This window comes from Cuculus canorus, chromosome 1 (genome assembly GCF_017976375.1).
Source record: "Cuculus canorus isolate bCucCan1 chromosome 1, bCucCan1.pri, whole genome shotgun sequence".
Lineage (NCBI taxonomy): Eukaryota > Metazoa > Chordata > Aves > Cuculiformes > Cuculidae > Cuculus > Cuculus canorus.
Window position 1 is genome coordinate 176,020,774 of NC_071401.1, and position 15,193 is coordinate 176,035,966.

At 39.4% G+C, this 15,193-nt stretch overlaps 1 long non-coding RNA gene across 9 annotated transcripts in view; it reads left to right on the plus strand.

Annotated features, from left to right (window-relative positions):
- Nucleotides 1-15,193, plus strand: part of LOC128850496 (uncharacterized) — a 57,932-nt gene that overhangs the window by 811 nt on the left and 41,928 nt on the right. For 6 of the 9 annotated variants that reach the window (XR_008447914.1, XR_008447912.1, XR_008447911.1 and 3 more), the window contains exons 2-4: nucleotides 34-157; nucleotides 13,464-13,551; nucleotides 14,308-14,560. This is a non-coding gene — a long non-coding RNA (uncharacterized LOC128850496). Of the gene's footprint in view, nucleotides 1-33; nucleotides 8,547-11,185; nucleotides 11,279-11,421; nucleotides 11,620-13,463; nucleotides 13,552-14,307; nucleotides 14,561-15,193 lie in introns of all 9 variants that reach the window. The other 3 variants (XR_008447919.1, XR_008447920.1, XR_008447910.1) reach the window with 3 other exon arrangements.

Consider the following 15,193-nt stretch of genomic DNA (forward strand, 5'->3'; position numbering starts at 1 on the left):
TGTTTTACATTAACGATGTCTCGGTTCTTGTAGCTTGGCTCGTCGGCTTGCGGCTGAAATAGCTGGAGATCCCCCGTGATAAGGTTGGGAAGCTGGTGATTGAAAACTACCGGGTTTGGTGCTTTGGTGTTGACGGGGGGCTCCCCTCTTTTTTGAGGTAGAGAAAGAGCTTGTAAATTTAAGACTTGTTCTTTTCCTGGTTCGACTGTCATAATGTGCATGCGTGTTAATGGTATTAAATAAAAGTGATGACCTGTTTCTGGTGGAAGTGATAATTTTAAATTTATCGAAATTACAGTGATACTTAAGAATTATGAAATATCTATCTTGTTGCGTATTAAATAGTCAAAGACTAAATGTACGGGAAAGAAAAGGGGAAAAATCTTGCTATTTAGAAAAAAGAAATCCCTTTATTGATCTCTGTAGTACCAGTCAATGCAATTTGAATTTATTTAAGGTGTAAAATAAAACCTTAATATAAAAATATATAAAAAATATTATAAACAGCTTATGGAAGGTACAGTATACAATGAATTTTGGTGTGTAAGTGCTGTGTGTGGAATGAGCGTTCTTGCAGACAGATGGTGCAGATCCAGTAACTGAATTGTCACTGTTCAGTAGCGGTTGGATGTTGGTTTGGGTTTTTGTGTGTGTGTATGTTGGTTGGGTTTTTTTAAGTATAACTGTGCTAAGTGAATCTTCTGATAGCTCTAACCCGTGTTGCAGTTTCAAGCTTCTTTCTTAAATCTCTAATATTACATTTTGTGCCTATTACCTATCTGCCAAACTGCTGCTATCCAGAGAGCAGGCCACAATTGCTGTTGTCAGTGTGCTACTATGCATTTGCTTTCTGGTGGGTGAAATATTCTTGCTCATTTCCATTTTGTTTCTGCTTGTGCTGTTCTTGAATTGTGGCAGCATTACATTTTGATTAGAGTAACTAGTATCGCTAGCTGAATGTTGCTTACATTAAACAGTAAACTCTAAATCTTTAAAGACTGAAGTTAGTGTATTTTATTTCTTTGTGTGTATATATGCCTGTGTAGATATGTGTTTTGAGAAAATGCAGCCTATTAGATGGGCTAGAGAGGAGAGTAAATTCACTCTTAAGACTGTAGGCAGTAGCATATAATATGGGTGCAATCTGAAAATAAACACAAGAATTGCAGGATGAGCATCTGGTAGAGGACAAAGGGTCAGAAAGCCAGTAGTAAATTTTAGTGACATTCGTCTCTAATGTTTTTGGTTTTTTTTTTTTATTACTAGAATTGTTACAATTTGGAGTTGGCTGCCTATGTTAGGCTAGAGACCTGACTGTTTGCACAGCTTGCTGTGACAAATGTACTCTAACAAGGGGCATTTACCTAGCAAGGAATTAGTCCTGCCCCTTCTTATTGAATAATATTTTAACATTCTTTATTACATATTAATGTGCTAGCTGCTTTTAAAGATGCTCCTACTTTGTATAGACCATAAGTGGCTAGTCTTCAGTGGAACAGTATTGAATGATAAATTAAATGAACTGCTAAGGAGTATAGCAAAGGTGGAGAAGCAGATGTACAATATTGCAGGCTACTTCTGTGCACCCATATGGAATTTCCACTACAATTAGTGGAATTTAACTACCCCGGTTTAGCTAATCTTTTAAAATAAATAAATAAATGCTTTTGTGTTGAGAAGAACCAACTTCTTAAGTGGTTTATTTAAAGGGCTTATGACACTTCCCTCCTAGATCTCCTAACATGTTGTGCGCCTTCCTCATTTCGACTTATCTTTGTGGCATTTATTACTCAGGAAATAAAATGAAAGAAAAATGGTCTACATAGGCCCAGTTGTAAATGCCTACGTAAATTGTTAAACATTTTTAAAAAAAGTTACCTCTGATTATTTTAATTTTTAATACTTGCTGTTCTTTGCAAAGGTCCACCTCTTGAAATCAATGAATTTTATGATCATCTAAACTCTAAATTAAAAGCACTTCAAAGTTGAGGGGTTTTTAGTTGTGCAATGAAGTATGAAAGATGGAGCAGGAAAACCCTAGATGCAACTGAAGGAGAAGTAAAAATAAAAACATAAATGCGTTCCCCTTTGATTTCAAAACTGCAGTGCTTTTGAAATTGTAATTCTTTTGTAAGTCCTGACTTATGTGTTCTGAACACTTGGAGTTGGCAATACTTCAACAGTAAATTTAGAAATATTGTCAAATTCATCTTTTTCTTACAGGCAAAAAAATACTTGCTACATTTCTCAAGTTTTCTTTAATGCAAATTATGGCTGTAATAGTGGAAAACGTTTTGAGGTTCTAACAAGGTCTAACCAGGTCTGCAGCACCGAAGTCACAAATGTCTTGACAGCAAACCACTGCAAGTTTTTTAAAGAGAAGAAAAAACATATTTGCACTTAGTAAATATACCTGTTTCAGGCTTTACCCTTGTGACTGCCTTTGTGTTTGTGTGATCTGTGGATGGCACACTTCCCCTGCCGCTGTAGCTGCACATGCTGCTTGAAATAGCACTAGTGTGATTCATGTTACCGGTTGGATGTGTGAAAGTTTGATTGAGATGCAAAACTCAAGAGGGTTCTTCTGAATGTTAAAAGGGAGCCATGCTCAGAAATACGGAAACGATCAGGTTAAATCTGGCTCAAACTCTAAGGCGTTTTGTAGAGTAGGAATGATGGTATCATACATGGGTGGAGAAGGTCGGGTTAACTTAAAGTAAAACCAAACATGATAACTGCATAACATTTGTTAGAAGTCTTAAGTGGCACAATGCGACTAGCTGGAGAGTTCTCAGTAATGCAGATCTGCCAGCAATATTTGCTTGTCACGTAGCACTGTCTCATCTTTATATTTTTACCAATTTGAATGACAGTCAACGGTAGCTAAAAATATATAGAAATTTCTCTGAGTAAGCGGTTGCCTTAGTTAACTTTTATATGGGCATAAATGAAAGGGGAAGTAGTTTGTGCAATTGTGAACGTGTGGACAGACAATACATGTGACAATTTATGCACTTCAGTATAATACATCCTGCGACAACTTCGCTGAAAACTTCAATAGTAAATGAAAGAAATGTGGATTATGTAACACTTTAACTAATCCATTGAATTTGCCCGAGCAAATAAAATACTTAAAAGCAGTAAAAACCCATGAATATACACAGGTGTACTTTTGAAGGAGAAAATTTTCTTGTTGTTTAATTATGATTCTCAGTCTATCTGTTGGTGATCTACTTAATATGGATTTGATCTTATAGACTGCTGAGAGACAAACAGCATTGCATTGCATGCTGCTGTGTTGCCCAGATAAAAGGAAGTAAGTTTGTTTTCAGACTAACTGAAAGGGGAGAAAAAAAATACCAAACTTACTGCGTGGATCAAATGCGCATGGCACACTGAACTTGAAAATCACACTTAAAGCATTGGACTCAGACTGTTTAGCTGCAGTAGTGTCTCGCATAACTGAAAAAAAGCTAGTGGGAAAAAGTTTTTGAGGTTGCTTACATGTAAAGGGCTATCAAATGTAGTGAAGCATTGGTTCCAGTTGCTTGCTGTAACATGATTGCGTTTGGAGCTCTTAGAGGAATCTATGACTGTTAATCCCTAGATATTATAAAACTGCTACTGTTAATGAGTTCTGAACCTTAAAGTAAGATCTGTCTTACACAGAATCTTGTTACAAACTCGATAACTGAAGTGGTGTAGGAAAAATTAGAAGAAATGGAGTATATATGCTCCTGTATATTCCATCAGTCCTTGATCTTGGAAGCTTCCAGAGCTAACAGGATTGCTATGTTTAAGGACAACTGCTGCACAGAACTGGGGCAGTGTCTGGATTTGAGCTGGGATGTACCTAATATTGTTTAGAGAAGAGTGACCATAGTCCCCTCACCCCTTACCACAAGGCAAAAGTACAGTTTGTGGATATTTGGGATAGCAGCGGTAAAACATGTTACGCAAACTGGTCTGCTTAGCCTTGTCCTTATCGAGCTTGTGTGCAGAGTGGGGCAACTGCAGGCCAGGGAAAGGTCTTTTTCCTCCATGAGACTTGCCTGTGTAAGATGGGGAACAGTACAGCAGCTGAGAATTGTTGCAGTCCTGCTGAAGAAGGAAGAGGGAGATGGAAGATATGGGCTCAAGCAAGGGAGTGAGGAAAACCTGGTAATTTTTGACGAGGCAACCCCCTCTCAGTTAACTTAAAGTAAAACCAAACCTGATAGCGGCACTTCTTGTACTTCAAATAGGTATCTCCTTAGCTGCAGTTACTGTACTGTTTGTTTACATCTTTTGCTATTCAGAAATATTTAGTACTGTAGCTATTCACACTGGATTTGGAATCTTAAGGCTGTCTTTATCCTAGGTATTTATTTCAGACTCCTGTACACAATTCCAGTGACTGAAGTCGCGTGTGGCACCTGGGACTGTGTGTAGCGAGTTCCCTGCTGTAAATAGCAATGCCCTGAGCTTACAGTGCGGTCTCTAGTTATGAAACTTCTTCCTGTGTCATTTCATCCTTCATCAAGTTACTCTAGTGTTAGCTTACAAAGTCAAAATAGATTTTTTTTTTAATGCTACATGTTTGCCTATATTTATAAGACAAAAAGAAAAGGTCATTTGCTGCCTGTGAATGAAACCCTTAGAATATTGTGTTTGATCTGTTATCTCTATTTTAGTAAGTCTGGACTCATTCTTCACTTTGTTTTACAAAAATGAGGTAATGTCATAGTTTTTCCTTCGAGAGGCTGCCATGGTGTTCCTTTGGAATTAGTTGTGCTTAGCACTTATGAAATTGGAGTTGTGTGTCTTTAATCCCAGTGTTTGTATCATATTTGCAGTACTGTATAGAAATTACGGTACCCGTTTGATAGTGTAAGTTTCCCTATGCTGCTTGAGTACTTCTTTCCTAAGGAATCCCCTTCGTTTGCCAAAGCATGCTAATTAAGCATGCAAAGATGTTTTTTAATGATCTTTCTTTTAAAGTTTGGGTAACTAGCTGCAGCCAAGTTCATATGAGGATCAATTTACTCCTTTCTAGAAGAAAATTTACAGATATTTCTTTCTTTTTCATCTGCCAAAGAGCTCTTGGGTTTAAATAAAGATCTAGTAGTTTGTTTACAACTGAATGTTAAAATTGTGTATAATCGCATATGAACATCAACATATAAACATATAAAAATGAAAGTTGAGAAATTCAGTGCTCTTTACTTAGGAGTTTTTCATCTGGGTGACATCATGCAAGTGTAATACAGTAGTCCTTAATTGTATCACTTTAATGCATGATCATTCAGTGTGAGACGGATACTGCTCACTGAATTAAAATTCAAGTTATATCTCTGTCTGCATGATGTTTAAATGTTTATCTGAATACAGGTTGGTGAGGGTTTTTTGCGCTTTCTCAGACTTTATTCTAGAGTAATCATTAGGAGGGTATCTAGAACTAATGAGGATCTGAGAACTAATGAGTTCCTGATATTCTAAGCTAATAGCCTTCTCAGCATTATAGTGATGATAATGCTAAGGCACAGAGGAATTCAGTACAAGAATGGCTGCTAATTTTGGAGCGTTCTTCATTTAATCAAAGCACAGTTTCAATGGATATGATTTACAGGTTATTTGAGAGTAGAGACGGTCCAGCAATAGGAGCTTGAGCCATAAGTTTAAAGCCACATTAAATTCAGGCATGGGCTTTTTCATGAATCTGTGGTCCTGTCTGCCTTAGTAGGGCTTTCCTAGTGCGAGGTTATTGGGATGCTTTGTTCTTTGCAGGGTTTGCAGCACTCAGAAGCTGCTGCCCAGAAGACTGTGTATGAACGGTAGATGCTGCTCGATATTTCTGCGTTTAGTTTCCAGAGCCTCAAATTTGTAGCTCAGAAAACGAGGAGGAGTTCATTAGAGGTCACCAGTTCGACATAAGAAACTCACTGCTGTGTGTAGATCGCTGCTAAAGACAGAGATAGCAATGTTTGATAGCAATCGCTTGCTGTACCCCTCAGCATCCCTCCCTCCGCGGGGTTCTGCCGGCTCGGCCCGGGTGCCAGAAGAGGGAGCACGCAGCCCAGCGCAGCCCCGGCCGCACCTGCCGTCCCACTGCTGCCTCCGGTGGGAGGAACTGTTCGACCAGCCTGCAGCATCCCTCATGCCACGGAATTTTCAGAAACCCCAGTGTCTAGCTTTTAATTTTATTTTTTTCTGTGCATGTGCAGTTTGAGATTCAAAAGCTTATTGTTTTACCATGGTTTTCAATGGGAAAACTGTCCAAAAGGCGTATCCCTGATTCAAAGTCTACCCAACCACTAAATTTCAAATTCCCCCTTCAAAGTAAAGGCCTTCTCCAGGTACATTAGGAAGTTTTTTTCTGTACTTGAGTGAAAATAGGAGTTTTTTTCCAACCCCCTTTTCATGCTTACATTCTTGTGAAAAAGTTTTTTGAAAACGCATCAGCTTGAGGAAGACACCTTCTCTGGAAAACTTCATGCCAGGTATTTTTAAGTTCAGAAAAACAGTATATCTTCAGTTGTTTCTTCTTAAAATGCCTTCAAACATGAAGTCTTATCAGTCTGGAAAATAAATCCTAGTAGCTCTTTGGCTCTATTTGCATTTATAGTCACTATTTGCAATGTGATTATGAAATACCTGTACACTGGGCTCAAATACAGGCGGGCAGTTAACCACCGATGTGCTCATCTCATTCCAAGATAATGCTAATCACTTAGAATAACACTGTCCAATACAGAGAAAGTGTATGAAAAGAGGGGAGCGATTTCTGTATTTGTAATACAAGTACTAAAACTATTCCTTAGAGTGGTGATTTTGGTGCTGGCTTTGTCAAATGGTCTACGGCTCTGAGTAGCTGAAGGAATTATGTCGTGTAAGGTATGCTAACTGGACCTTCGGAAGTATCTGAACTGTACCTCGTTGCTAGGTAGAGCTGTGTTCACCCCATTCAGTCCTAACTGTGGTTACAGGATCACAGTCCAAGATGGAACAGCTTGGTCAACTAGCTGGGTGTTCTAGTAGAATTCCCAAGGGATTACTTAGTTTGCTAATCTATGCTCAAGGGCTTTGGTGGCTTCATTGCTATCAAAGGCTTAGCCTAGTAAGTACTGCCTGCTATTTCTATTGTTTGTTTGTTTATTTGTTTAATTTTTAAGAAAAGACAGCCCAATCAATGACTAGTGAACATAATGTTAAGAGCTTTTTTGTCCTCACTGTGCTGTTGCCAACTTCAGTTAGGTGTGAGAATGGTAGAAGAGCTTTACACAGCTGTTTGCTTTATTTGTCCTTGCCCTATCTCCATCCCATCCTCACAAAATGTTTGGGACATCTTTTAACAATATAATTAGAATACAGAAAACTACTCCGTGGTCACATGCCTTTAATAAGGTGTGGGGTAGCCCCACAAAAAAAAAATCCAGAACAAAACAAAAAAAACCCCAATGGTTAAGGGAGAAGGAAAGCCTCGCAGTTCCTTTTATTCTATCTTCACAAGCGTGGTTAGCGTAGAATTGAGAGTTCTGTGGCTTAAAGTTAATAACATTGTTCTATTAAAAAGTTCCTCATTAACTATTCCACTAGATATTTGGATATTATGCTGAACATTTGTTATAGTGAAAGGTCACCAAAAGTCTGCTTTTTGGTGCTATCATGATTCCACAAGAGATACATAAAGGAAAACTTGGGGTTTGTTCTTGCTGGTTTCAATGTCAAGTTGGAGTTCCTGGGTGTAGAATCGGTGAAGCTGATGATTTCTGTGTGCCTGCAAATGGTTCAGTGCCAGCTGGAGAGAAACAGGCACTTTTCAAACAAATCATTGAAGCAGCTTTAGTGTTCTTTGACATCTTTTCATGGCAAATGAGGGGATGTGGTGTTTGCAAAGTTTTGAAGGAAAAATTGGCAGGATTTTAGATGGCTTTTTAGGTAGTCCAACAGATCTTCCCCTGCCTTGGGAGATGACAGAACTCCACCACAAACGATATACTATGCAGTCACTGGCCTTCTAAAAAGCTGTTGGTGCACACTTTCAAGACCATAGGTCACCAGGTGTCTTGAAAATGGGTTGTCCTGCCTCGTGGAGTTTCCCTTTACTTTCCCGTTCATCCACTGCCACAGTGGAGTGCAGCACACTGGATGTTAGGAACAAATTCAAAAGTTAGCAAAAGCAAAGCCACCAATTACCGAACATATTTTGGGCTAATTTGTTGCCTTAGAAAAGCTTGCTGATCTTAAATAGAAGGGAGCAATAAATATTAAAGCTTACAGCTTTGTAACCGCAAATAAAGTTACAGGAAGTTTAACGTTTGGGAAGGAAGTAGTAAATAGGCAGGTGCGTGTAGCGGGGTGTGGCGGGAGGGGAGATCGCTGCAGACCAGCTATCTAGGGTGGCACATTGGGCATTGAAACTATCAAATGCAGCACTGTACCAGCCTCGCTGAGTGTGTCATTCTTCGTGCTGGTGCCCTCTGCCTATCAGCAAAAGACCAGGAGCTCTTCAAGTCACAGCTCCTCTAGCTTCTTCCCAGACCTGGACTCAAATCCCTAAAAGTCGTGTAAGTCCACTGGAACTGGAGTCTGGAGGTTGAGGGGCATTCCTCAGAAAATGCTGGATTATCTCTCAAAACCAGCGTATCGGTATTCTGTATAATGTCTTATGGATGGTAAAAGTAGTCAGGACTTAAGTACTGATAAATAGCTCTCTTTTTCATGCTTCGCTTGTGTCAAAATTAATTGGACAAAGCTGCTGCCGATTCGCTGCTCAAAGACAGTAGAGATACTTGCAAAGAAACTCAACAGTTGAGTTTATATTCTGCAGTAGTGTTGCCAATTAATTTTTAGTAAGGATTTGCTATTTTAATATAATTTGTATGTATCTTGCTCTCTAAAAAAGGACTTTGCAGCGGTTTTGTTGAGGTTGAATAAAGAAGTAGATTGTTAATGTGAAAATGCAGTCTTTTTTTTTCCTGAATATATGACGCAAGTTAAACTTTGGGTATACATACATTTATAATGTTTGATACCAGAATTTAGACATCCTTAGCACACTTCCTCGTATACCATGATGCACCACTTAGACAAGAAATAAGGGGTGGGGTGGAGGAAAGGGGAGAATTGCAAGCAGCTCTTCCTTTGCATGTCAGTCACTTCTTAAAGTACACTGTAATTTCTGTACAACTTAGCAATGGTTTGCACGTTGTTATATTGTTTTAAAAACATTTTCTATTTTGCAGTGGTTATTTAACTTAGAGACATGAACAATAAAGTTGTGTTGTTTGAACTTCTGCCTGCCTAATTGTAATGAAAGGAGAAGTACGAGCTATGCAAACAGATTTTATTGAAGTATAAAAACAGAGCCAGCAATTTATGCAATCTACAGAAATGACAGGTCATTACCACAGACCAGCTACTACAGGAAGTAGCTCTTGAATTATGTGCCAAATTATGTATTAACCTAAGATTCTGCTTACCCCAATCCATAAAATTAATTTCGGACAAATTATTCCATGCACTTTAAAAGTCCCTTAAACCTTTAGGGTAGGGGAAAAAAATGGAACAGACAGCTCCTAGCTCATTTATTGGACACGTTGTGATGAAAAAAAGCTTGAATTTCCTCAAAATATGGAATGTAATTTAATTTAGGAGGCAGTTGTTTCATGGAGTCACTTCTGAGTCATGAACATGTGCATGCACAGTATCTGTATCTCTTCTTGACCAATATGGGTCCTGCAGTGCTGTCTCATTCTAGGAACAACTGAGATGTTGGGAAAATCCTAGGCGCTTAAAACCTGCAGGTAGATAATTTATATAGTGATATCACTAGCCTAATGTATTAGTTGACTTGCCTAGCCCTTAGCACATGACTTGGTAGCAGTCTAACTAGCTAGTTTCTGAACAGCAGTAGTAGCTTTATCCTGCAGCGGAGTGGCTTTTTACAGTTATACACTAAATACTCAAACTGATGGCAAGTTCTGGAATGACTGCTAGTGGTTAGGTAACAGCAACTTGTTCCACCATTAGTTTAATATAGCTAAAACTGGTGCTGCTTCCAAACAGAAGCATAACATCTGCCTTCATCCTCTTCCTTCCTCTTGGCATTAGCATTCACACAGCTGTACTGCAACCTAAATATTAATTCAGCTGAAAATTTACAGCACAAAAAGTTGCTTCTTAAAGGGACTTGTTACCTAAGAAGATTGACTGTGCAAAGGGCAGTGTCAGTGCAAGAGAAGGTGGGAATAAGCAGCTCCAGGAGGGCAGAGCTTCCTCTTCCTTTATTCCACTTTCAAAGGCTCTGACATCCACACCATTCAGATACCTACAGCAAGACAAACGTTTGTCCCCCTCCTGCACACTGGATTAGGAAGTTGAAGAACCCTGAAATCAAGGCAGTTAGGTACTGCTACCAGTTCCTTGTTGGTGTTTAAAAAGATGAGAGGTGGTGAGCCTTCTGATAAAGATTTCCTCTCTTTTACTTAGCCCAGTTGCCACAGGCACAGGGACACACCTGGCTGAATAGTTAACTGTGCTCTTTATTTCTTTTTCACAACAGATGGAGCACAACTGTCATCTTGTGGTATTTACAAGAAAACAGAAATAGAAAACTAGCTTTCAATTTACATGCAGTATGTCCAGGTGGGATGGACACAGATGATACAGAAATTAGTTAGAAAAAGCGTTTGGCTGATGCCTTTCTGTCTGTGTGCCACAGGACATTGCACTGCATCCAGAGACCTAGAATATGGAGTCTGCAGGCCTTGAGGATGGAGCCAAGTTGTGTCTAACTATCCATACAGAGCCATGTATGCTGGATATTTTCAAGACTGATATTTGGAAATCATGAAGAATCATAAGATAGAACCTTTGGACCATGACACATATATATTTAAATTTTCTACACATACAGACGTATCCCCCCTATGTACTGTGTGCCTAAATTTTAAGATAAATAGATATATGAATTAAATTCCCCATCCAAGGTAGGGCAAATATGGGATGTTGCTGGAATGGCTGTGCATGTCTTTTATGTGAGACAAAAAACACATACCACGGGCTTCCTTTTGGTAAGATTAATATTTTAAGTCAAGATTAAACTGAATGTTGAAGTATTGTGTTGTCTCCCCTTGACTTTCCAAACCATTACCTTCCTGTAGACCTATTGGTTTTAATATCTAGTAAATCTTGGCCGTTTTAGCCTTCTTTCTAGCTTCCATTTCCTCTACCTCCTGTCTGCAACACTTTGGCTCTGGAGCTACAGCACATCAGTCTGGAGATTCATGACTCCTCTGTAAGTACAGAGGGAAGAATGAACTGGCAGTTAATCCCAAATTATAATTTTATGCTATAAAGTTAAGCAACTGAAAAATAAGTACAAACTTTTAGCTGTTGATTTTCAGTTAGAAAACCTCCCCATGTCAATCCTGTTTTTAGAAGAACAAGGGGAGAGTAGCTCTTTTAACACTCTCAGTGGAAGTCTCACCACTCCAGCGATGGAAGAGGGTTGGGTTGGTGCCCAGAATAACACAGCAACATCAGCCACACCATCTCCTATGTCTGACTTCAACAACCAAGGGCTTGGCTTCTGCAGGGTAACACAAGGGCTCATCGTGTGCTACAGTCCCAATACAGGTATGGCCCTTGAATTGCTTGGATGCCTTGGGAGGCTCCAGAAGGAGAAGGCAAAGGCCTCTGTGTATGAAGTAAGAGGAAATGGCATACTGTTTAGACCTTGGACAGGCTCAGAGTAGTCAGAGTTCTTGAGAGTAAAACATTTTTTCTCACAATAAGGTACTATAAAAAGTAATTTATATTTATTATGTGAGCTACAGCAGAGGATATAGCAAGTCAGTAATGGAAATGAAGCAACAAGATAACTTGTTTATCCTTTTTTTAAGAGTAAAAATTTCAGATTATAGCCACTACATCTACACTCATCCAGCCCTGCTGTTGTACTTCTCATGCATTTGAGAAACACTATATAAAGCACTTGATGCTACGATAGAATTCCTCTTTTGCTTAACTGCAGTTTTTTTCCTACACCAGGTCCCAGTTCAATATATTGTGTAACATCTAAGGAGACAGGTGCTTCCCAGTTGCTGTGACTGAACTGGGAAGACAGCATCACGTTTCTCTTAAATGTAATCACTGATGCATCACATGCAGACGATATCCATTAATTTTTTTCATTTTGCTTAAAGTGCTAAAAATCCTTTTAATTAATTTATCTTTTCTCCAAATACTTTCTTGAAGTTTTATCAGTTTATAATTCTAGGAAAAAAAAAAATCAGAAACGGCTAATTATTAAATACGGGGACATTGTTATAGTCAACATAATTCTTTAACTACCAAATTCTGTTTTCACACATATTGTATTTTCTTATTTCAAGTGAACTTACCTATAATTTAAAAACATCTTAACTTCATAGATGTGAAATCTTCAATAACATAGGATTATTCCTGTATAAAGTTGTGCACACAGATAACTGAAGGGACATGGCTTAATACAACACTTCCTGGTAGAGACTTATCTGCAAGACCTATGTTTCGGGAATCAAAGTGCTACCACAGTAAAAAAAAAATAATTTTTTTCTTTTATTTACCTTAGCCAGAAAATGAAGTTTGAAGGAAATTAGCGCACCTAGACTTAAAGCAGTTAGCATGGTTTAGGAGAAAAATCAGAACTTTTAAATGGCTCATCTCATGAACCTGGCTATGTTTTCCAGTGGCAGAGGAATATTCAGAGCCTGTGTTCCTGCTTCTTGCTACAAAGCCCAAATTTGCTATCCTTTTGTCATTCATGGTATGGCATCTGGCGATGAAGAAAACAAATGGAATGCTCTGCACTTAAAAAGCAACACAGCTTCCAAGCAAGTGGGATTGCTAGTCTGAAGGAAAAGGAATATCTGAGCCCTGATGAAAAAATTATCATCAGAGATGTATAGAATCCAGCTTGTAGGTGAAGAACTTTAAACATACTATCCTGCCACAAATATTCTTGAAGCTTAGGTGTGGCACTTGAAAAAGCTGTCTAGTAGTCAATCAGCAGGGAGATCTGCAGTTCTAAGTTAGATGTTTAACCTACCTTGTACAGAGAAAGAGAATAATTGTCCTGGAATAGGAACTGTAACTCACAACTTGGGATTGCTTAGTCTAGTGAAAAAATCTTGTGCAAAAGAGGACCTTGAAGCTTTTTCAAGCAGAGGTGCTGCGGTCTGCAGGTGTTCGTTTTACTTGGGATTCATAGCTTATCCTGATTGGTGTTTGTGTCCTTTCATTTAAAATGAAATGAGGAAACCTCTTCAGGAGGAAGAGTTGTCATCCTTCTTCAAATACATTGGCTGAGAAGTTACAGCCTTCTCTGAAGAGAAGTCAGATTCTATTTTAAGTGATAGACCACATCTGTATTCACCTTGTAGGACATATGCAGGCTCTATTGCTCAAGCTCGGAGTCTTCTTTTCTTTTTTTTTTGCAGGATATGAAGCAGGGAATGCCCCGCACAAATTTCTCCTGGGGACAGTGCTGAGGTGGAGTGACCTGCCACAGTGAATTTCAAACAGGCAGTGAGTTGTTTTCTGTTTATTAGACACTCAAGATGTGTATGTGCCTCTACATGTCTTCTCCAAAGACTGTTTTTCACTTAGTATGACTTCTAAAGGCTGTGCAAGCCAGGAGCCTTAACTGCCTTAGAAGGTGATGTAATTCTGATGAATGTTCAGTCCATCGGTATTTTAGAACAAAAAGAGATCAGGAGCTTAAACAGCAGAATTAGTGATTGAGAAGGATATGAAGACATCATTAAATTCAGAAGTCTGTGGCCACATTGAATAGGCAGGAGCTGTGAACTGGCAGAAGTCTTCATAACGTTCACTACTGAGGCCATTCTGCTAAGAAGTCGTCCCTCAAGGAAGTATCTCTAACCCTCACTATATCAAGACTTCTTGAGCACATAAGAGCAGCAAGGAAATAATTCACTCATTGGCAAGTGAAACATGGCAACAGGAAGTCATCTCTGGTGCTGTTTCACCTGGTAAAATCCTACATGAAATGACTGCAAGCGTGCTACCTTTCTCATCTTTGGCACTGATTAGTCTTGGAGTACCATGTGTTTCTTGGACACCGGTGAGTGGGTAGGACTCAACATGCATACGACTGCTCTGCTTATCTCCATAGCTAGCATCAACAGCCACAGAATGTCCCCTTAGTCTCCTTGTCCACTCCTGGCCTCATTAGAGGTGATGAAGGTAGCACCTGTCACAACAGGCCTTGTTGCCATGTCATTCCTAACCTCCTCACACTTGTATCACATTTCTTCTCAGGGTATGTTATGAGCACTTTGCATCAGGACCACAGTATTCTTTAGTGCTACAGCTGTGTCAAAGGAGCCTTCCTCCTCACCTTCTCTGTGGCAGGTGATAAGGATATTCGCATCTTGAAGGCCAAGTGAGATTTCTACTGCCAAGACAGTAAAAGTGCAAGTCCTTATTCTAGGGAAGACCAGGTACCAGACACCTGTCAGCACCTGAAGCATGGATTAAGTGCAGAAAATCCAATGACAGTTTCTTAACACAGGTGAGTCAACTAGGGGAGGTGCTCTGCTGTGCCTGTTACTCATGAACAGAGTGGCTGGGGGTGTAGAGGTTGAGGGCAGCTTTGGCAGAAACCCTGAGATTGTATAGCTTAAAACCCTTAGATAAATGAGCAAAACAAGTAGTAAAATTGCCAGTCTTGACTTCTGGAGAGCAAATTTCAGCTTGTTCGGGAATCTGCTGGAAAGGATCACATGGAAAACAGTTAACTGCCTCTGGGACAGCTAGTTGATCTTCAAGAACAACCTCCTCAAAGCACGTAATTGGTCAATTCCAAATCACAGAAAGATGAGAAAATGCGGTACAAAACTGCAGTATGGATAAGCAGGACACTCTTGACTGACCTCAAGTATAAAAAAGAAGTATGCAGAAGGTAGAAACAGGTCCAGGGCTACCTGGATGGAATATTGCTCAAATCTGCAGGGAGGAAGTTGGAGGAAGAAAGGCTTTAGTAAGTATGTTGGCAGCAAAAAGGCAGCCTGCTGAAAATGCAGCCCAAGTACTCTGTGTGGCAGGGAGACCAACTGACAAAAGGCGTGCAAGGACTTGCGGTGTTCAATGCCTTTTTTTGCCTTTTATTGTTTAGTTTTGCTCTGGTTTTGGTTGGTAAGTTTTT